The sequence below is a fragment of the Nycticebus coucang genome, chromosome 12 (assembly GCF_027406575.1).
Source record: "Nycticebus coucang isolate mNycCou1 chromosome 12, mNycCou1.pri, whole genome shotgun sequence".
Classification (NCBI taxonomy): Eukaryota; Metazoa; Chordata; class Mammalia; order Primates; family Lorisidae; genus Nycticebus; species Nycticebus coucang.
This window is the reverse complement of record NC_069791.1, coordinates 90,986,927-91,009,501: the sequence shown is the minus strand read 5'-3', so window position 1 is coordinate 91,009,501 and position 22,575 is coordinate 90,986,927. Positions and strand designations below refer to the sequence as shown.

At 40.2% G+C, this 22,575-nt stretch overlaps 1 protein-coding gene and 1 pseudogene across 9 annotated transcripts in view; both read right to left on the bottom strand.

Annotated features, from left to right (window-relative positions):
• DCUN1D3 (defective in cullin neddylation 1 domain containing 3) overlaps positions 1-22,575 on the bottom strand; it is a 53,682-nt gene that overhangs the window by 9,353 nt on the left and 21,754 nt on the right. The window contains exon 1 of one of the 8 annotated variants that reach the window (XM_053557771.1): positions 6,782-6,857. The exons of the other annotated variants lie outside the window; for them this stretch is intronic. The gene's annotated coding sequence lies outside the window, so the exon portion shown is untranslated. Of the gene's footprint in view, positions 1-6,781; positions 6,858-22,575 lie in introns of those variants that run through there. 8 annotated transcript variants of the gene reach the window in all.
• Positions 8,707-10,874, bottom strand: LOC128562624 (ADP-ribosylation factor-like protein 4A; annotated as a pseudogene). Its single transcript, XR_008373474.1, has 2 exons — positions 10,668-10,874; positions 8,707-9,595 (listed from the first exon to the last, which is right to left on the bottom strand). The product of XR_008373474.1 is annotated as an ADP-ribosylation factor-like protein 4A (transcript).

Here is a 22,575-nt window from a genome sequence, read left to right as displayed (position 1 = left end):
TGGAAAGACCAAATGGAAAATGACAGTCCCAGGTAAGATTTCTAAAGTATTTTTATGCTTTAAAACTATAGCTGATTAGCCATAAATACAACTTATTAAAATTTCAAAAGACAAGGGGTTAATTCTCCAAAGACCACCACACAAGGAAAGCAACTGTTTGAGCTGGATTATTTCAAAACAAGAAGGACTATACCATGTGGAGGGTCTGGTTTCCAGATTTGTGTTTCTAAAGACTAGAATGCTGAAAGAAACAAAAGGCCTAAACTTACACAAACCCCACATGCTCACAGACTGGCAACTCTAATTCCCAGGCACGCTGACTCACCAGGGTTTGCTGCTCAGCTCCTGCTGCTGAGGGAGGCATGGGGACCCAGTGAGATAAGAGGATTTTCTGGCCTCCATCTGACTCACCTACCCCAGGCCACTCACTCTGCCCCCATTGGACATATGCTTCATTATAGCAACTTCCTCCAAATCTTGGCACTGAGGCCTTCAGGTAGGCACAGAACAGATGAGGCTCCCAAAGAGGTCCTAATCCCATTTACCCATCCAGGCCTTCATTGTAAACAGCATCTATTCATAACCTGACACAGCAGAATAAGCTGAAACCTAAAGGCTTTTAACATGCCCAGCAGATGAGAAAAAAGAGGAGAAAATCAATTTTAACAGATGATCAATCACTAAGTGCCAGAAGGTTGAATCCTTCCATTCTGGTTGGTCTCTTTCTTTGAAATACCCACCACCACCCCCATTCAAAATGGGTGTTGAGACAAGAAGCCAGAAGAAAATATTTTCAGATCTGATGGTGAGTATGTCCCCGCTCCTCCCAATTACTCTGACTGCTGCCAATGATCTGGCTTCTTCTGTGTCTACCCCTTTCCCTGAGAAAATACTTTTGCTCCCAGTGCTTTCTGGAGGCTCAAGCACAGTACACAACCCTGTGCCCCAGGGTGGTAGCATTTCAAGTGTTTTAAGGCTGAAGGTCTCCCCTAGACTCCCCTAGACTGTTGGGTAGTGGCTAATAACAGCAGTCATCAATTATCAAGCATTCGATACGATGCCAGGCACTCTGCTAAGCACTTTAGGGACGTGTTAACTCACATATCCTCATCACAACCCTATTTAAAATAGTGAAAGTAAGACTGTGTTAATTACCCAAGATCATGTAATAGGCACAACCTGGCTTGTCTGGTTCATGAAACCATGACCTTTAATAGCAGTCTAGTCTGGCTAGACTGCTGAGCCCACCTACACAGAAAACACACTGATGTTTGGGCCCTGAGTTCAGGAGCAATACCACAGTAACCCCAGAGCAGAAAATCTTTCCAACAGCCCCTGGAAAGAGATCACATGGTCTGTGCCCAGCACTTAAGAAGGATGTCCTGCCCACTGCCTTTTCCCAGGCCAGCTGCCACCATGATCCAGGCAGGTGGCTGGGCTTAGCCCCATCAGAGGTGTGTCCTAAAATTAGTCCAGATGCCCTCAATCTGTGATGTCCACCAGCCTGATAAAAAGCTCCAGCTCTAAATCAAAACCCAATTCCGGAACTGGCTAATTATTTGATCTTAATGGGAACCTGAATATCCTCAATCTGCAAAATGGTATTCCCCTGATAAAGTTGTTGTAAAGACTCAGTCAGGAAATGCCAGTATGATAAAAGGTACTTGGCACAAATTTGCCTCTTTCCGCACAGAGAACACTTGCTATGATAGCTCTTACTGTATTATTAGTAGTAGTAGCTGAGTAGTATCTGCTTAGCCTATTGGAAGCCCTCATTTGTCCCTTTTGGTGGCTGCAGGCCTCAGCTTTCCCCTGCCCAGCCAGGGATATTCTTGCCTGGAGTCATTAGCATGGGTCTTGTCCAAAAGCAGATTTTCACATCACAGCACTGACTTACTCAAATACACCACTGCCCAGAAATACCTGGAGGGTCAGACTCTACAGCACAGGAGTGCCTTGTGATTGATCCTGAATGAAACCAAGCCATTTGTTATGCTGGACAGACACTCTGAATTGCGGGTCATGCTCTGTCCCTAACCTGGGGTAGGCTTTCAGATAGTTCTAAACTCCTTCTTCAGCCCCACAGGTGTACAAAACGACAGGATTTCTAGCTTTCACTTAGTTAACTAACTGAATAGAACTGGCTTCCCACTTGGTCTTCCTCCCTATCACTGCCACCTTGGAAGTGTATATCTTCAGGACAATTTGGACACCCCAGAGCCCAATTTTCAACAGTAATAGAGTACTGTTATTAACAATAGTAACAGCATTATTATTAATGAATATCACTTTATATTTGTTAGTACATTATAATAGCTATTTGTAAACATAGATCTGTGGAATAATTACCTCCATTTTACGGGAAAATAAATGGAGACACACCAAAGCCAAGGCATCTTATTAGGAAGGTGGAAAACAGAAGCACAGTAATTAAGAGAATGATGAACTCAGACAAACCTGGATTTGAATCACAGTAATGGCTAACTGTAACTAACTGTAACTGTCAGCATGAAACCTTAAAAATGGGGCATCTGAAAAAAAAAAAAAAAATGGAACAGTTGTACCTTAAAGAATTGTTGGGTCAAATAAATGAGATAATCATGTAAAGTGTTCTGCTCAATACCTGGCTCACAGGAAGCCTTTGCTGAAGCTTTAGCTCAGGGGTGGGGAACCCACGGCCTTATCACCACATGTGGTGGCATCTAGGTCCTTTAGTGCAGCCCTTTGACTCATTCCAAATTTTACAGAACAAATCCTTTTATTTTTATGAATACATTTTTGTTCATCTTTTATATTTTTAAAACGAACCTTTAAAAAATACCTAAGAATAAAAGAAGTTCCAAGGAAATAATCTTCCCAAGTTGGACAAACACAATTTAGAACATTAGTAAGCCAAAAGGGCTACATTGACAGCTGCCACACTCATGATTTAATTCAAACTTCCCCTGCCTGACTGGTACCCCACGACATAAGGCTGGTTGGTGAGCATTTATGGAGGTCAAGTACACTAATCTTTAATAAGCTTTTGACAGTGGTGCACTGTGTTTCTGTTTGAAGTGTAATTTATGAATAGTTACATAGTTTAAGAGTATTTTTTAATTCTGTCAGCTTAACAGCCCATCATGTCAAAGAAGACCAAAAGAATGCTGAAGGAAGAAAACAGATTTTTTTCCTTTTTCTTTTTTTTCTACTGCCTGGGCACAAAGAACTAGGCCACACAGATCACACTTGTTAAAGTCCCTTCTTTAACTGTGTCCCTCCCCCAAAGAACTAGGCCACACAGATCACACTTGTTAAAGTCCCTCCTTTAACTGTGTCCCTCCCCCAAGAGGTGTGCCATACACCGTGACCCCCATCCCCCTCCTCCTCCCCACTTGCTCATTCCCCTACACCACCACCACCACCCCTACCTTGTATTAGCTCTTCTGCTGCCTTCATATTAGAATAGAGTACATGGGATTCCTGGTTCTCCATTCTTGTGATGCTTTACTAAGAAGAATGTGTTCCACCTCTATCCAGGTTAATACAAAAAATGTAAAGTCTCCATATTTTTTAGTGGCTGAATAGTATTCCATGGTATACATATACCACAGCTTGCCAATTCATTCCTGGGTTGGTAGGCGAAAACATCTTTTTTCATGAAGATTGGAAATTGTGATATTATCTGGTTTCTGCTAAAGGTAAGATGATTTGCTTGCTGTGATAGTACAATACCAATATTAAAGAAATTCAAGGCTCATCAGCATTAGAACACTCATAAGGACCACAAATATTTTAAATTAGAGGAGGAAGCGCAAAAGGTTGTACTGCAGAAATTAAAAGATAGAACGCAAAAGCAAAGACAATTCTTTCAAACAGCAGTAAGCCCTGGAAATAATGCCATTTAAGCAACTTATAAAGTAGTTTATATACTTGAGAAAAAAGGGAACCCCTTCAGTGATGCAGAAACTGTGAAAGAATGCATTGTTGAAGTTGTAGAATGCTTAGATCACATTAATGTTTCAAAGTACAAATTAGTGCCTCTTTCAAGAAGAACCATAACTGGTCAGAAGCCTGAATTAGGCTTCAGCCTAACAGAACAACTTCATACAATACTTCAAAAGGAAAACATACTACATATTGTTCAATCACTTTGGATGAATCAACTGATACTAAGGACTCAGCCCAGGTTTTACACTTCTTTCAGGTTCATAACAAAAATTTTTGTTTCTGGGTTGTTTTTTTTTTTTTTTTTTGCTACAGAGAGTTACTTGCTTTGGGCACTCTTGCAAACAGAACATGGGAATAGATAATCTTCAACAACTTGTAAGATAAATGTTGTGAAGTTGGACTGAATTTGGTATAAATTTAGTATAGTAAGTGTATATAAAGATGGTGCACCTTCTATGATTAGAAAACATGAAGGCTTTTATTGCACAGATAAAAGAAGTATTAGAAGATCCAGATGTTCTCATTTCTTGCATTAGCAAAATCTCTGTACTAAAGTTATTATTTTAAGTGACACTTTACAAGTTATAAGTATTATTAACTATAGTCCTGCAAATGCAACCCTGCATCACTGACATCCTCAGTTTCATAACATACTATTGAACGATGAGGTATTCAGTGTGGATTTGCTGTATCATTCTAAAGTGCATTGGCTACTGCAGGGACAGGTGTTAGCCAAAATGTTATGTCTGTAAGAATGCATAAATTTTATGAAGAACAGAATCATCAATGTGAATTTTTAAATAAGATTTCTACAGGAATGTAGTATTTCTGTGTGATATTATGTCCAATTAAAGTAACTTGAATATTTCTTCTCAAGGTAAAACTAAGTCTATAAAAAAAATCCCAGTATTTTGAAAAAAGCTATCTTTAATCAAAACACTTCTTCTGCAGCCTTAAAAAAAGATGGAGATTTTACCTCTTTCATGTTTACATGGATGGAGTTGGAACATAAAAGTATCCAATGTACTCAGCCCTACTATAAAACCAATTTATAGCGTTCATATGAAAGCTATAACCCAACTATAGCCCAAGAAGAAGGGCGAAGAGGAGGGGGAGGGGAGAGATGGGTGGAGGATGGGTGGAGGGAGGTAATTGGTCGGACTACACTTATGGTGCACTTTACAAGGGTACATGTCAAATCTACTAAGTGAAGAGTATACATGTCATAACACAATAATTAAGAAAGTGCAGTGAAAACTGTTGATCAGTTTCTTGTAAGCATTTCAAATGGTATATAAAACCAGCACACTGTACCAAGATTGCATTAATGTACACAGCTATGATTTAATAAAAAAAAAAAAAATGGAGTCATAAATGTTAAGGTTACCCTGACAAATAGAGAAGGAAGGCCATGAAAACTGAGTTCTCAAGCTCGTATGCTAGACAACAAAAACACCACAAAAGACTGCAAAAGCCATGCCCTTTTACATTAATGTACACAGCTATGATTTAATTTAGAAAAAAAAAAAGAAAGAAAGAAAAAACACTTCTACAAAAGGAAAATTTGGATAAACATTTTCCCCAGTTAGCAAAGGTCACTGAGGAACAAGATGATAGATGCCAATCATTTGAGGAATTACACAGCTGTTACAGACCTATTAATTGGAGAAAACAATAAAAAGTCTTTGAGAATATGACATCATAGTGTTATTAGCATGGCAGGCTCCCTAGTTGACATCACCAAGGCACCTAAAGAACTACAGATGGAATTGACTAAGCTCTCAACAGATGACATTATAAAGTCAGTATTTGGTGCTAATAAAGGTCCAATTGAAATATGGAAAAATGCAGTAACATACCCGAAAAATGCTTTCTTGCTTTTTAACCACTTATTGCTACAGAACATTTATTCTCCGACCTAACCTAATCAAGAGCCCTTAGGGCACGTATGACTGACACCCCTCTAGAGGATCAACTGAAACTGCAAACCTCCATGCTGCATCCAAATATTCAATTGCTTTCTAACGAAAAGCAGACAATACAAAGTCATTAAAAGGCTAGTTAACTTTAAAATTAACAAATAGTTGGGCGGCACCTGTGGCTCAGTGAGTAGGGCGCCGGCCCCATATGCCGAGGGTGGTGGGTTCAAACCCAGCCCCGGCCAAACTGCATCAAAAAATAGCCAGGCGTTATGGCGGGTGCCTGTAGTCCCAGCTGCTTGGGAGGCTGAGGCAAGAGAATCGCGTAAGCCCAAGAGTTAGAGGTTGCTGTGAGCCGTGTGACGCCACGGCACTCTACCCGAGGGCGGTACAGTGAGACTCTGCCTATACAAAAAAAAAAAAAATTAACAAATAGTTTTCATTTTTTGAAATTATTAAGTAAATAGTAGTTATTTTTAGAAAATTATGTCCATTTTTAAGTATATCTAATCCAAGTTTCTTGAATGTGGCCTTATTTGATTACAGCTAAATTAATGCAGACTTACAACATGAAAAGGTTCTCCATCCCCAGTAACACTCTATGATAGTTATTAATTATCATAAAGTTGGTGACACAATTAAGCCTCCCTTCTAGAACACAGCGCTCTTTTCTGCAGCCAGCCCAGATCTCCCGTGGCAATTCAGGTGTGCTCAGCAACTAAGGAGCAGATCTCCTGCTCTCACAAGAACCTACTAGGTCTCTTACTTCAGCTAAGAGGAACAAATGGGTTTGAATGAAGCCAAGGACAACGAGTGGTTAGGGGGAGGAAAGGAAAAGGAAAAGCAGGAAAAAAGGATAAAACCTCACAAACTGGGGAAGCCTACTTCTAGGCTTTTCTTTTTCTTTTCTACTTACAGCTTTGGATATTTACCTGAAAGATCAAAGACAGTAACTCTGCCCAGCTCTGCTTAGTTTATGCTGGACCAAGATCAGCCTCCAGCTTTTCTCTCTCAATCTCAGCTCCAAGTGCTTTGGCTTCCCTCCCCCTTCTCTTCACATCAGCCTCCAGACGCCCTCCTCCCCGTGCCAGCCCTTGCTGCTATTCCTAGGGATGGGCTTGGCTGCCTGCCTGGTCCTAGCCCTGGAGCAGCCACTGCTGGGCCCAAAGGGCAATCCCCAAGGCTGCAGTGCCTGTGGATGCTCTGGCTCCAAAGAGGGATCATGAAATGACAACCAGGGAAGTCCCTGTCTTCCAGGAGCTTAGCCTCAACTGCTAAGACCTAATTGCCTGTTGTGGAACAGATACTATGGAGGGCTAACCTACACTGACACTTGGTATGAATGGAGACAAGAAAAGGGTAAAGAAGAGGGAACTGCTATTATGGAAAGAAGGGCAGAGAAGGACTGAGGAAGTGAAACCAATCTATGTGAGGCTGGGGCTACATACTTAGGGGCATTATCACCCTCAAACTTCATGACCACCCTGAGAAGTAGCCTGTTATATCTTTTATATATTAGGAAACTGAGGTCTCTTTACTAAGAAGCACAACTGAGAAATAAAAAGTCTGTCAGACTTCCCTTGAGAAGGTAGGTCTTGTTCTGGTCCTTAAATGATTAAAAGCATGAAATGAAAGGAAGGCGGGAGAGGGCTGATATGGTTGGTCCATGTTATTAACATATATTTATTGAAAGAACTGACATGAATTATCACATTTAATCTACTATAACTCTGTAAGGAAGATAATATAATCTTTACAGAGGGAGGCGGTAAATGGAGTCTAAAGGAATTAGCCTGAGGTCACACAACCAGTCTAAGAGGGAAAAGGGATTGAAATCCAAGCAGTGTGCCTCTCCATCACTGCTCTGTGCCATGTGTGACACGAGATCCCCTTCCCCTGAGGAGATGATGTTGCCCCAAAAGAAAACATATAACACCTAAGTTGTTTATGCCAGAGATATTTTGTCACTAAGAACAGAGTAAATTGCCAGATGCCTTTGATTCTGGTCTAACATCTCCCTGAGCAATGTGTGCCCTTACACCAGTCATGTAACCTCAGTTTCTGTTACCTCCCACGTTAAACTGAGGAGATGGTCTGGGTTAATCTTTGCAAAGTCTAATGTTCTGGGACTACCTTCATCTTTTTGTCAAAGAGGCAAAAATTCTAAATTCGCCACCCTCTGACAACAGGCACATTGCTGCCTTAGTGAACAATTCTCACACTTGCCCATGCCTACCAGCAGAGCCAAGGAAAAAGTAGAAGTGCAAAAGGAGAGAGAAGTCCAATCTGAACAAGGGGTGACAACTAACACTGTTGTCAGGTTGTTTTGCAGACTTCCCTCTCCTCAATCATCTTAGTTTGATCTCTGCAGGGTCAGTGATGGGCCCTGACACATGGAAAACAGATGAGAGCAAGCTGGCTCTTTGCTGCTGCTGGCTGGGTCAAGAAGCCCACTCAGGGGAATGCTGTGCTGGGGGGAGGGGCCTGTCACCCAAGGAGCAGACTTGTGGAAGAAGGAGCTAGAAAACAGAAGAGAAACGCTGGCACCAAAAAGTCAGCAAGGCCCTTGAGACTTACTCTGAGACTTCCTTGGCCCCTTCCTTACTCTGAGAAAGGGCCAATCCATGCCACTCCTCCATTCTGTTTCCCTCTAGAGTCTATTCAGCACAACATCACTGACAGATGTTGGTGTTTCTATATATTAGCAATATAAGAAACTCATCTTTCCTTCAACTTTCATCTAAACAGTTTGCAGAGCTAGCTGGGTACATCTTTTAATTCTTCCTATCTGTATATGCCAGATACCCAAAGACAGAGAGCATGAATTCCTCAGACAGCTTTTCTTTTTTTTTTTTACTCTCCAAAGTTTTATTTCACTAACTTCAGGTCAAATTTCCACAACTGTGTTCTGGTCAATTTATTATCCTTGCTTGGCTTCCCAAAATGGTAGTACCAAAAGATTTGCAGGTCAGGGAGAAAAGACCACTTTAAGAAGCACTGCGTTTACTCATCTTCCCCAAGGCAACAGAGTTGAGCATCTGATTGTTCAACAAAACAAAGCTTTAATAGCATCCAGGAGGGCAGACAGGCAAACCAGACTGTAGACACTCTTCAATTTGTCAAAATCAAACCAGAAAAAACCTACTCCACAGGTATAAAAGGCTGATATTCATCTTTTCTTTTTCTGTTGTCACAACATTTTTCTTCTTTTAATTATCATATCATGTAGTTTCTCAAGTCCTTCCTTTAGTCCATCTCCTCTGATTGCACAGGTAAGGCTGCAAATGCCAAGGAGTTGATGAACTCAGTTCACCCATTGGTAACAATTTCTCAATTTCTGAAAGAGACAACGAGTTTCTCAAGTCTTGTTTGTTAGCAACTATAAGTACAGGGACTCCCTGATTTTCTGATATCCTAGTTATTTTATGAAGTTCAGTTTTGGCTTCTTCCATCCTCTCGACATCAACAGAGTCCACAACAAACACAATGCCATCTGTGCATCTGGTATATGACTTCCACAGTTGCCTTAATTTCTCCTGACCACTTACATCCCAGAAGTGAAAAGTGACTGTTTTAGAATTTCCTAAGGTTACCTTAATTTTCTCAGTGTTAAATCCTTTGGTAGGTACAGTATTTACAAATTCATTGAACTGCAGCCTATGTAAAACAGTTGTCTTTCCAGCACAGTCCAAACCCAAAATAACAATGTGGAAGGATTTTGAAATGAAGGCAAGCTGGACAGGATACACAGTAAGCAGAGCAAGCAGACAGCCCTCAGAATGGGAGAAGATATTTGCAGGGTATAACTCTGACAAAGGTTTAATAACCAGAATCCACAGAGAACTCAAACGCATCAGCAAGAAAAAAACAAGGGATCCCATCGCAGGCTGGGCAAGGGATTTGAAGAGAAACTTCTCTGAAGAAGACAGGCGCACGGCCTTCAGACATATGAAAAAATGCTCATCATCTTTAATCATCAGAGAAATGCAAATCAAAACTACTTTGAGATATCATCTAACTCCAATGAGACTAGCCTATATCACAAAATCTCAAGACCAGAGATGTTGGCGTGGATGCGGAGAAAAGGGAACACTTCTGCACTGCTGGTGGGAATGCAAATTAATACATTCCTTTTGGAAAGATATATGGAGAACACTCAGAGATCTAAAAATAGATCTGCCATTCAATCCTGTAATTCCTCTGCTGGGCATATACCCAGAAGACCAAAAATCACAACATAACAAAGATATTTGTACCAGAATGTTTATTGCAGCCCAATTCATAATAGCTAAGTCATGGAAAAAGCCCAAGTGCCCATCGATCCACGAATGGATTAATAAATTGTGGTATATGTATACCATGGAATACTATGCAGCCTTAAAGAAAGATGGAGACTTTACCTCTTTCATGTTTACATGGATGGAGCTGGAACATATTCTTCTTAGTAAAGTATCCCAAGAATGGAAGAAAAAATACCCAATGTACACAGCCCTACTATGAAACTAATTTGGGGCTCTCACATGAAAGCTATAACCCAGCTACAACTTAACAATAGGGGGAAGTGGGAAAGGGGGGGGTGGGTAGAGGGAGGGGAATCGGTGGGATCACACCTGTGGTGCATATTACAGGGGTATTTGTGAAACTTGGTAAATGTAGAATGTAAATGTTTTGGCACAGTAACTGAGATAACGCCGGAAAGGCTATGTTAACCACTGTGATAAAAATGTGTCAAATGGTTTACGAAGTGAGTGTATGATGCCCCATAATCATATCATTGTATACAGTTATGATTTAATAAAAAAATTAAAAAAAAAAAAAGAAGTCTGGTCTGACAGTCCATTCCCCATTTCCAGCTGCAGTAAGTGTCCCAAATTGAAATGCTTTCTTCTTATTGCTTTAGAACTTCTCTTCCTAGGTGATCAGCTATAAGACTTCTCCCAAATTAGCGTCTGGGTGCCAAAGATAAAAGCATTGGCAGGCGCTTCTACGCAGGGCGCAGGACCCCGCGTCGGTTCTGCTTAGCTCTCAGAGCCCTCAGACAGCTTTTCTACAGCTGGGAGAGGCAAGACCACAAGAGCCCCCTGACACCACCTGGCAGCTGCAGACTCTGAGAAAAACATGGAAAAAGGATGGTATCCATTATGTAAACTACTTCCTAGAAAGTAAACTTGCAAAAATAATGAAAAAGAAAGATTGAGGGAGTACTTTAAATGCAGAGTTGCTGCTGTCACTTGGAACTTTAGAAGATCACCTTTGGAGATAAGATTTAGCTAGAGCTATTTGGGAGAGAAAGCCATTCCCCCTGCCAAAGCAAACAAGACTTGTCTGCTTCTATTTTCATGCTTTAAAAAGACGTTTTGTCCTAAAATGTACTGCAGCAGCAAGCTAAGAGAGTACTTCCAGTTAGGGTTGGGTAGGAACTTGTGACTTTCAACATTAACCAATCTCAAAAGTACAAAAGAAAAGTCGGAAAAAGGGAGGGAGAGAAGAAAAAAAATTTTTTGAAAAGAAAAATAAAACAACTGCTTATATTTCTGTAAAATAGATCATATGACTAAGACCAGCCAGCTTGGTACAAAATAATTCATCTTCTTTTTAAATTGTTCTCACTGGTAATCCTTACCTTGTATACTTCAAATATACTACTATATAAATATATTATATACAGCTGATGCCTAATGACTGAAGCCAGCATGGACTGGCTAGAACAAATACCATTTGCCAAATACAACCAAGCCAACACACACATACTATAAAGTTTTCAAATTCCAAATATTCCAAATGAAACATTTTTGGTCTCCACACTTCAGAACTGAGCTACATAGTTAACCCCCATATGAATTAACCAAATAAAGGTGCCTATCATTTTGCAGACCACACTTAAGGTTTTGTTTTTTGGGTTTTTTTTTTGTTGTTGTTGTCACTCATGATCTGGGCTGGTCTGACTACCCACTTAGCTGCAAAGGGGGAATTACGGGGCACCAGATTTCTAGGTTGGCCATTCTTTTTGCTTCCACACCAGCTTTTTCAGTAACTTCCCTGTTTAAAACCAGAGAGCTATCTTGGATTTGTGCATTATAATAAAAATGGCATACCCACTACTCTCTTCATCTCTGGTTACATGCTTGCTGCTTGTCTTCCTCCTTAGGACAGAGCTTCATTAGACCCCACTGATTAAGCAGTAATCCCCTGCCTCCAGTTAGCACCCTGGAGGTCTGCCTGATTATAGGTGATCAGTCCTCAAACGCCCAAATACCACATCACCTGTTTACTTTTTAGTCAACTTCTGAGGAATTCAGTAGTCAGCAACTGACCGAAAAATAGTTAACTTGGGATGAGATTTTACATCTAAGTAAAAGGTAAGAGGAAATTGTGAAACGAGTCAAAAGATGAGGAAGGAGCACAATATAAAGATAATAAATGACTACATCCAAACGTCTTAAAGGGGAACCTGAATGACCGCAAAGTAAAGATGCGGTTTCTAAAGCCACACAGCCTCTACAGGCCTCCAGTTCATCACAGGGTAACTAATCAATCTCTTAATGTTTGCTAATTCTTTAAGAAAAAAAAAAAAAAAACTAAACTAAATCCATTAATACACATTTATCAGCTTTTTCCTAGAGTGAGATGGAATCTAACTGCTATTGCACAGTAGACAGGAAGAGGGACAGAAAAGGCCTGTGCAATAAAAGAATTCCTGGGCGGCGCCTGTGGCTCAGTCGGTAAGGCGCCAGCCCCATATACCGAAGGTGGCGGGTTCAAACCCGGCCCCGGCCAAACTGCAACCAAAAAATAGCCGGGCGTTGTGGCGGGCGCCTGTAGTCCCAGCTACTTGGGAGGCTGAGGCAAGAGAATCGCTTAAGCCCAGGAGTTGGAGGTTGCTGTGAGCTGTGTGAGGCCACGGCACTCTACCGAGGGCCATAAAGTGAGACTCTGTCTCTACAAAAAAAAAAAAATAAAAAAAAAAATAAAAGAATTCCTGCTTTCAACCACACTAGCAACCTGGTCAGAAAAGTAAGGCCACTACAGTTTTCTTTCCTGCTGCCAGATTCAGAAGTATTACATAGTTATCTGTTAAGTTTAGATAATGCAGAGAAGCATAAAGAAAATAAGTCAAATCACTAATCTCAGGACCTACAATTAATATTTTGGAGTATAGTCTTTCAGTCTTTTATATAAGCACATAGCATGGCACACATAAATACCTATATATACATGTACATACTATGCCAGTGGAATTTTTAAACAAAACTGAAGTCATATTATACAACCTATTTTGCAACCTTCTCCACTGAATACTTTTTCAAAAAAATCTTATCTCATAAAATGATTTTAAAAGAACTGCAATTCAACAATAGTATTGGTATCACCACTACGGCAATTTCACATAAAGCATAGGCTATTTATACCCTACTATATTCAGTCTGTCAAAAATTTGGTGCTGCTCTGAAGAACAGAAGCAAAGTACTTGAGACTCTCTGCTTTAAAACATTTTTAACAGCCAGGCGAGTGTTCCATTGAATGGGGATACCACAGTTTGTCAATTTAATCTCTTATTGTTCGCTTATTTACATTTAGCTTATTTCCAATAGTTCATTATTATAAATAATACTGGTGGGATGATAAACAGTGCACGCACGTGCGCGCGCACAAGGTGGCGGGGTGAGGAGAGAAAGAAAGAAAATGTCAATCTAACTTCCAAAAAAAGTGGTGTCAAGTTATTCTGGCAGTGTATTCAGAGTGCCTATTTCTCTCAACATCTACTTACAGTATCTACCAACTAATTCAATTTCTTAAAAAAAAAAAAAAATCTTATCAAAGGCACATAGGACTTTATATTTAAGGAAAAAATATCAAATCTCCAAAGAATAGAAGACACTTGCTTCACAGTGAATCATGTCAAAAAGTCTATCCAATCCAATGATTCTGCCTCAAAATATTTTATGAAGTTGTTAAATGCTGTGGGGGCATATAAGAGTTTAATCATAAGGATATCCTTCAATTTTATCTGAATTTCCCCAATTTACTGTTTCAAAAGAAGATCATCAACTCTCCCCTCCCCACCAAACAAACACACACACATGCACACACAAATGCCAGGTACAGTGACTATATCACTTTTGGAGGCCAAGCCAGGAGGATCCCTTGAGGCCAGTAGTTCAAGACCAGCCTAGGCAACATAGCAAGACCCCATCTCTACAAAAAAGATTTTGAAATATTAGCTGGGTATAACGATGTGTGCCTGAGGTCCCAGCTACTCAGGAGGCTAAGTGGAGAGGATTGCTTGAGACCAGGACTTCAAGGCTGCAGGGAGCAATGATCATGCCACTGTACTTCAGCCTGGGTGACAGAGTAAGACCTTCCTCTAAAAAAAGAAAAAAAAAGAAAAAGATAATGCCCACCTCAAGATCTAATGAGTAATGGTCCCCTTTCCAAAGGTTTAGCATCAAAAGTAAAAGGTCCTGACCCATGGGAATGGCCAGAACTGAGTCATCATTCCCAGGGAGCAAGAGGCTCATTCGAAAGGGAACCTCTGACAGTCAAAGGGTTGTTTAGCACCCAGCACTATCATAAGAACTTTCGAGCTACAGAACAGAACAAAGGTTATTAATGCAAATAGCAGACTTGTCTGCCACCCCAGTGTTCAGGCTCATCATCAGCTGATTACCCGATTTTCACTAGCAGATGTCCCTCCCTCTTGGCCAATGTAATACATGACTCAGGCCCACCAAAGCCTCACATGCCCTTGGCTTCAATGACTGGATCAGGGATATGCCAGTGACTTAACCCAGCTAAATGAGTCTGAGCACTGAAAACATAGATTAGAGATGGTACAGAAAGAGTCACAGGGAAAATAATGATGCCTGTCAAAGTTTCACTGTAAGGATTAAATGGTCCATTCTTAGCAAATGAGTCTCTGCTCAAATGTATATCGAACCCAGGAATGAAATCACCAGTAGAAACAGTACCAAGAGACAAAGAGAAACTGAACTTAAAAGGTATTATTTGCACCCTAAATCCAACTGAACCTGAACAGTCCAGATCAAAGCCTGAATTTTGCAGATATGTAAGCCATTTCCTTTTGCTTAAGCCAGATGTCAGGTTTTCTGTCACAAATGAAAAGAGTCCCTACCAAGACACAGTAAATGCCACTCAGATCGCTTCTACTCACAGGGCAAAGAAAAAGAAGATCTAAGACCTAGACATGCTGATTTATGATCTGGAACCAACCTACTAGGCCATAATTCCAACTCAATACATCAAGGGAACCCTTAGCTGAACAACAGGACAAGTGATCTCAAACTCAAAAAAGATGTCAAATCGCACTAAAACTGGGTGGTCCACTAAGATGCTTTTAAAAAGATGGTTTGACTAATGAGCTAAAAAAACAAAACAAAACAAAAAAACACTTTTCCAATTGCGATTTACAACATTAAGCCTCCTTCAGGTAGATACACCAAAGTACTTAAGGTGCTTTATTCTATTATATTCTTTATTCTATATCATCTTGTTCCTAAGAAAAAACCTCCTCACAGCGCTCAGATACCATGTGAACAGCTGGCTGTAAAGCTGGAACTCGCAGAAGTCTCTCTTTATGCAATAATAACATGACCAATCTTTCAGCTGAAACAGGTATTTGTTTTTTTGCTTTTTTTTTTGAAACAGGTATTTGATCTAAACCACATCCCATGAAACTGAAACACCAGATCTGATCAGAATCTGACTACCCTCTTGGTTTCAATTACTATCACTGAAGTAATTTCTCTTTCATTTAAGCGCTAGGGATCCTATTTAGAAAGCATTCAGGTTTCGAAGACGGTGACAAGAAATAAGTATATTTGTGCATCTTTATTAGAGATACGTTGCCTGCAGGTTACAACTTAAGCCCCCAAGATTTGGGCTTTGTAATATTTTTTCAGTTACTTATTTTCACAAATGCTCATATGGCACAAAGCCCCAGGGTATATTAACATGTGTAAAGATAAGCAGATAATTAAATCAAGATAGAGTTCTGATGGAAGGCATCCTGGCACTGCAAGCTTTACAAAGTAAGACATATAATGATTCCTGCCCAGTTCCTGCCCACTTCTCACCCACATGACCTGCCCAAATTGCCACCGCCTATTGGCTATCCCAATGCTGTCTACTGAAACTCTGCCTTTCTAAAATAGCAGCTAGGCCCCATTTTAACAAAACAAAAAAAAAAAAAAGAAAGAAAGAAAGAAAATTCTAAAATAGGCTGAGCACAGTGGCTTACAACTGTAATCCTAGCACTCTGGGAAGCTGAGGGGGGGAGGATCACTTGAACTCAGGAATTGTAGGCCAGCCTGAGCAAGAGCAACCCCCCATTTCAACCAAAAATAGAAAAGTTAGTCAGGTGTTGTGGTAGGTACCTATGGTCCCAGCAACTCCGGAGGGTGAGGCAGAAGGATCATGTGAGACCAGGAATGTGAGGTCGTTGTGATCTACACTTAACACCACTGCAGTCTGGCATGCGGCAACAGAATGAGACCCTGTCTCAAAAAAAAAAAAAAAAAAAAAAAAGAAAGAAAAGAAGTAACATTTTACACCAGTTTAAATGACTGTTGTTTAAAATGTCAAAAAATAACAGACATTGGTGAGGATGCAGAAAAAAGGGGAACACTGATACACTGCTGGTGAGAATGTAAATTAGTACAACCTCTATGGAAACAAAAACAGAACTGCCATTTGATCTAGCAATCCCACTACTGGGTATCCACGCAAAGGAAAAGAAGTCATTTTATCAAAAAGACATTTTCATTCATATGTTTATTGCACCACTACTCACAACAGCAAAGATATGGCATCAATCCAAGCATCCATCGACACTGAATAAAGGATGTGATGTGAAATACTACTGAGGAATAAAAATGACTGAAATAATGTCTTTTGTAGCAACATGGATGGAACTAAACACAGACATGTTCTTACTCATATGAGAAAGTTTAAAAAGTGGATCTCATGACGATAGAGATGATTACCTTCTCCAAGTAGGTACCAGAGGTCAGGATGGGTATAGGGTTGGTTAATGGATACAAATACACAGTTAAAGAGAAGTAGTAAGACCTAATGTTCAACAGATTAGCAGGGTCCCTATAGTTAACAATAATCTATTATATATTTTAAAAAATAGCCAAAAGAGAATAATTTGAACATTCCTAGTATAAAGAGAAGATACTTAAGGTGACAGATATCCCAATTACCTTGATCTGATCTTACACATTATATCAGGGGTCCTCAAACTACGGCCCGCCGAGGACATTTATCCGGCCCGCCGGGTGTTTTTGCCACCACTGCCTGTCCTGCTTAGCAGGTGACTCGTCCCGGGCCCCCAGTGCGCATGTGTGGAATGTGAGCCGAACTCTCCGACTCCCCTGCATTTATATTCTAAATGATTGCTATTCAGTTGTGTATGATATCGTATGTTGTGTGCTGTGTAAGCCCCGGTTCACACTGTTGCGATCTCTAAGCAGTGCGAGTTCAGCCATATGCTTGTATGGCTGAACTCACATTAAATTCGGAAGAAAAAAGGCATATGTGCCTTCTTTTTTCCTCCAGTGGAATCTGATCGCATGGGTCCTCTCACCCATGCGATCAGATTCCTGTGCGAGTTCACAGATTGCAGTGCGGCTCACACAGGGTAGTGTGAACTGAAAAGATGGTGGAGGAACCAGCTCTGTCCGCACCGTACCAGTGTGAGCCTGAGGTAAAAGTGGACTTCTACCAATATGGGCACTGGCGAGGCTGAAATGATGTGGACTGGCAAGGCTGCATTGATGGACACTGATCAGACTGCACTGATGGGCAGTGCAGTCTATATTTCTCTGTGTGGGCAAAGTTATTGCTGGTATATTGTTTTTGTAGCGCTGTATATATATATATATATATATATATATTGGTATTTTACTAATAGCAATTTGGAATCCCTAGGAAACAATGATATCAAGAAAGAGAAAAATTGAGTCAGAGTATAGGATATTCAAAGAACAGTGGACTTATGATTACTTTTTCATGCAGCACAAGGAAAGAGTTTTGTGTTTGATATGCCAGAATATAATGTCTGTGTTCAAAGAATACAATTTTCGTCGACACTATCAAACTCAACATAAAGATAAATATGATTGTTTGGTTGGAGAAGTGAGAAAAGATAAAATATTAAAACTGAAAAATACATTGACAACTCAGCAAAATACTTTTGTTAAGCAGAAGCACCTAAATATTTCATCACTGCGAGCAATTTTTCAAGTTGCCAAGCTAACAGCGTGCATTGGCAGACCATTTGTGGAGGGAGAATTTGTTAAAGAATGCCTTCTTTCTGTTGCCAAAGAGATGTGTGCAGAGAAGGCCGATTTATTTAGTACAGTGAGTCTTTCAGGACCCTCAATTACATGAAGGATTGAAGAAATGGGAGACAATTTGCATCAGCATTTGCAAAACTCAGCAAAAAAACTTTCCTATTTTTCCTTGGCACTCGAGGAAAGTAATGATGTTCATGATTCTGCACAACTTCTAATTTTTATTCGTGGGATGAATGACTATTTCGAAGTCACAGAAGAGCTTGCTGCACTGCAAAGCATCAAAGGAACAACTACAGGACAGGATATCTATGAAAAGGTTTGTCAAACTGTGAATGGTATGGAGCTGGACTGGGCTAAACTAGCCAGTGTGACAACTGATGGTGCTCTAGCATGGTGAGTTCTAAGAAAGGAGTAATTGCTCGCATTAACCAAGAGATGGACAAACATAACCATTCTCATCCAATAGCCATACACCGCCTCATCCACCAACAAGCACTGTGTAGTAAATCACTGAAGTGGGACTCTATTATGAAAATTGTGGTATCTTGTGTTAACTTCATTAGAGCTAATGCACTAAACCACAGACAATTTCAGGAATTTCTGTCTCAGCTAAATGTTGCCTATGAAGATGTTCTGTACCACAGAGAAGTCCATTGGCTGAGTCAAGGGAGAGTTTTGAAACATTTCTATGACTTACTTCCACAGATTACAGCTTTTCTGCTTTCAAAAAACAAAGAAGTACTACAGCTCAATGATGCAGAATGGAAATGGCATCTTGCCTTTCTGACAGATGTAACAGAGCTACTCAACAGTTTCAACGTGCAACTTCAAGGAAAAGGGAAGCTCATCTGTGATATGCAATCACATGTGAAAGCACTTGAAGTAAAATTAGGCCTCCTCATCAAACAAGTGAAGGAGGAAAATTTCTGCCGTCTCCCCACAACTCAAAATCTGTTAGCGGAAAAACCACTGTTTGCATTCCCAAACAAAACATGCGTGGATTCACTGGAAAAGTTGCAAACGGAGTTCCAATTTAGATTTAAAGAGCTTTATCTCCATGAACGGGACATATAGCTTTTCTGTAACCCATTTTCTATTGACATTGAAAATGTGGATACAATTTACCAAATGGAACTGGCTGAACTGCAGAATTGTGACTCTCTGAAAGACACATTCAAGTCAAGCAGCCTTCCTATTTCTATGCATCTCTCCCCTCTGAGACACACCTTAATCTCAGGAATCATGCACTCAAAATGGCAACCATCTTTGGCAGCACTTATGTCTGTGAACAGACTTTTTCCAGAATGAAACATCTGAAATCTCCAACCAGATCTAGACTAACTGATGCACACTTGCATCACTTGTTATGACTAGGAGTGACAAATATGGAAACCGGACATTGACCATCTCATTAGCCAAAAGCAGGCACATAGTTCCCATTGAAATACTGGTAAGTTTGTTGATTTAACTTCACTTGTTCTTCATTTTAAATATTGTATTTGTTCCCATTTTGTTTTTTTATTTCAAAATAAGATATGTGCAGTGTGCATAGGAATTGTTCATAGTTTTTTTTTTTTAAACTATAGTCCGGCCCTCCAGCAGTCTGAGGGACAGTGAACTGGCCCCCTGTTTAAAAAGTTTGAGGATCCCTGTGTTATATGAATGTATATCAAATTACCACATTACCTCAAAAATATGTACAACTATTAAAATCTCAATTTTAAAAAAGATATCTGTGAATAAATGGCTCCTTCACATCACATGCGTCTCAGTTCACATGCTGAGATGTGTTGCCTATCCAATCAATCTAAGTGTCACTTCACTAACTCAGCACAATACCGGTTCACTTCTTCACAGCAGTTACCATTCTGAAATCTCTGTTTTCTGACTTTTTTTTTTTTTTTTTCAGTTTCTGGCCGGGGCTGGGTTTGAACCTACTACCTCCAGCATATGGGGCCACCACACTCCCCTCTGCTGTCGCTCCAAGGTCTGGAGGCCTGTCCCCCAGGGGTCCAGACTCTTGGGCGATTGCTTGAGGGGTGTAGACAGAGCTGGGCTGTAGCCTGTCGGTGCAGACTCTGGGGTACGGGAGCAGAGGAGCCAGCGCCCTACTCCTTTGAGCCACAGGCGCCACCCTGTTTTCTGACTTTTTATTGTATGTTCAACATACTAGCAAGGGCTTTATCTGTCTTATTCACTTTATCCTGTTCACCTAAGCTGTGTGGCACATAGCAAGTGATAAAAATCTGTTGAATGAATAATCACTAGATACTTAACTGAGTACTCACTCGGTAAAAGACTTTTATCACTTTAAAAGTAGTGATTGAATAAATGATGAATCTGACATGCTTAGCACTTTCCCAATTATAGTCAGTACTCAATAAAAGCTATTTATACCAATTCTATTTATATGATGTTAAAGGAATACTCAACAGTAAAGGGAGTTGAGTCCTAATGATGCAGAACTCAATCTGAGTTCTCAAAGGATGATTCATAAGGTCCAATTTCTCGAAGACCTTTCCACTCACATCATCCACTACCTTCAGAGAGAAGAGAGAGGAGGGAACTGTCTCACTGTGCCAGTTATTCCCTACCTCATCAGTTTCTCATATAATGGGATACAAACACAGCTTGTTGGCCACCAATATACAACTCCATCTCTCCTCACTTCACAAGATAATTTTTTCCTCAAACACAAGTTGAAATAGGGAGATGTTCAACCTGTCATACCTCTTTTTGACCTGCACCCCTGTCCCTTGGAAAAAACTCATGTTAACAAAAATTACTCCTGCCTCTCCTTTCAGCAAGGGTATACGGAAGCCATAGCCACAGAGCACTCAGGAAGCCCCAGGGGCTCACTGATCAGGTACACTCTCATGAAAAACCTTCAGGTGCTGGTGTGAACTGCATCACAGTTAAGTTGTCTGGAGATGCAAGAGCAAAGCCAGCAGTTTTTTTGAATACTGCTCACTGTTTTAAATAGGAAGGGCTCATAGCCAGTTTTATACTGCACGAGATGTTCTACTACTGTGATATTTACTAAGCTTCACTTGATAACATGGAGGACTGAAGCCATGTACCTTATCAAAGAGGGTAAGAGAGGTGGACAGTAAGGTCTTCCGCCTCTTCAGAACCACTGGAAACATGGACAATGTTCCACACAATGGCAAGAAAGGTCAAGAACTAAAGTCTTAAACAGGGCCCCCACACCACCCAAAGCCAGACGTACTTGCCAAGAAAGTACAGAGCAGATTCCACCTCCGCTGACTGGCAGGCCCACACATTCTGCTTAGCCATGTGAAACAGCCAGCTCTTGCTCTTCCCACCCCCAGGCCCAGTTATGATATTTGGGGTAGAAAGAAAATAACAGCACCAGTGACTTTTTTAGGAGACTACTTTATAAAAATAGAGCTTCCAATTTTAGGCCTAAAATTAAAAAGAAAAATAACCAGAATTAGAAGTTTGTTTTAACACAATACATTGAAAATTACAAGTTTAAGCGGTGGTAGCTGGGGATGGGGATCACACCACCACATGACTTCTCAGTGAGTCATAAAAAATAGTACAGGCTTATTTAACAGCAAACATCCACCAGTGATAGAATTAAGAAGTCCACTTGTGTCAGATGATGGAAAACCAAACTGACACTTCTCTTGCATTTGTTTCAACACTGGCAGGACTGACACAAATGACTTGCAGCACCACTTTACAAGAAACACTAACAAATCTTTTTTGAGGCTAGTCAAAGAGGAAATGTTTAAAACCCTGAATGTGATTCATTTTTCAGAAGTTTTATCATTTTAGCAAGAGGAAAAAAAAACCCTTTGAACTAATAATAAATCACTAACTGAAACATTTCTAGATCGCTAATGCCCAATCTTGATTAACATACCTTTGTGTCAAAGTCAAAGCCAAATGCAGGCATTTAACAGCAAATTGCTACCCTGTCAGTTAGGAGGATCACTGTGGTGGAACTAGATGAGAACAACAAAAATTGATCTTCAGGCCTAGATGGATACTGTCATGATAATAAGATAATAAAGACCTCCCCAAAGGGGTCTGGGTATCATAAATTATATAACAAATCCACTTCTGCCAGTCAGGATTAACTCCTATTCACCCAGGTTACAACTCAGTATTGCCAATGGGCTTATCCAAATGGAAGAGTCATTAATTATCCACCACTGCTCAGCAAAAGGCACGGTCATCTTTCTCACTGAAAATCAGTTTGCTGACATCAACTACTCATTGCAAAAGAAATCAATCTAACAATCTCAAAAATAACTTTGACACTTTTGTCTTTCATGCCAGAAAGAAAAAAATTAAGAAATGAAAGAAAAATATTTCATTAATTTCTCCTCAGTTAGTTCTTCTAAGTTTAAGTGCCTAATGACATTTTACTATTT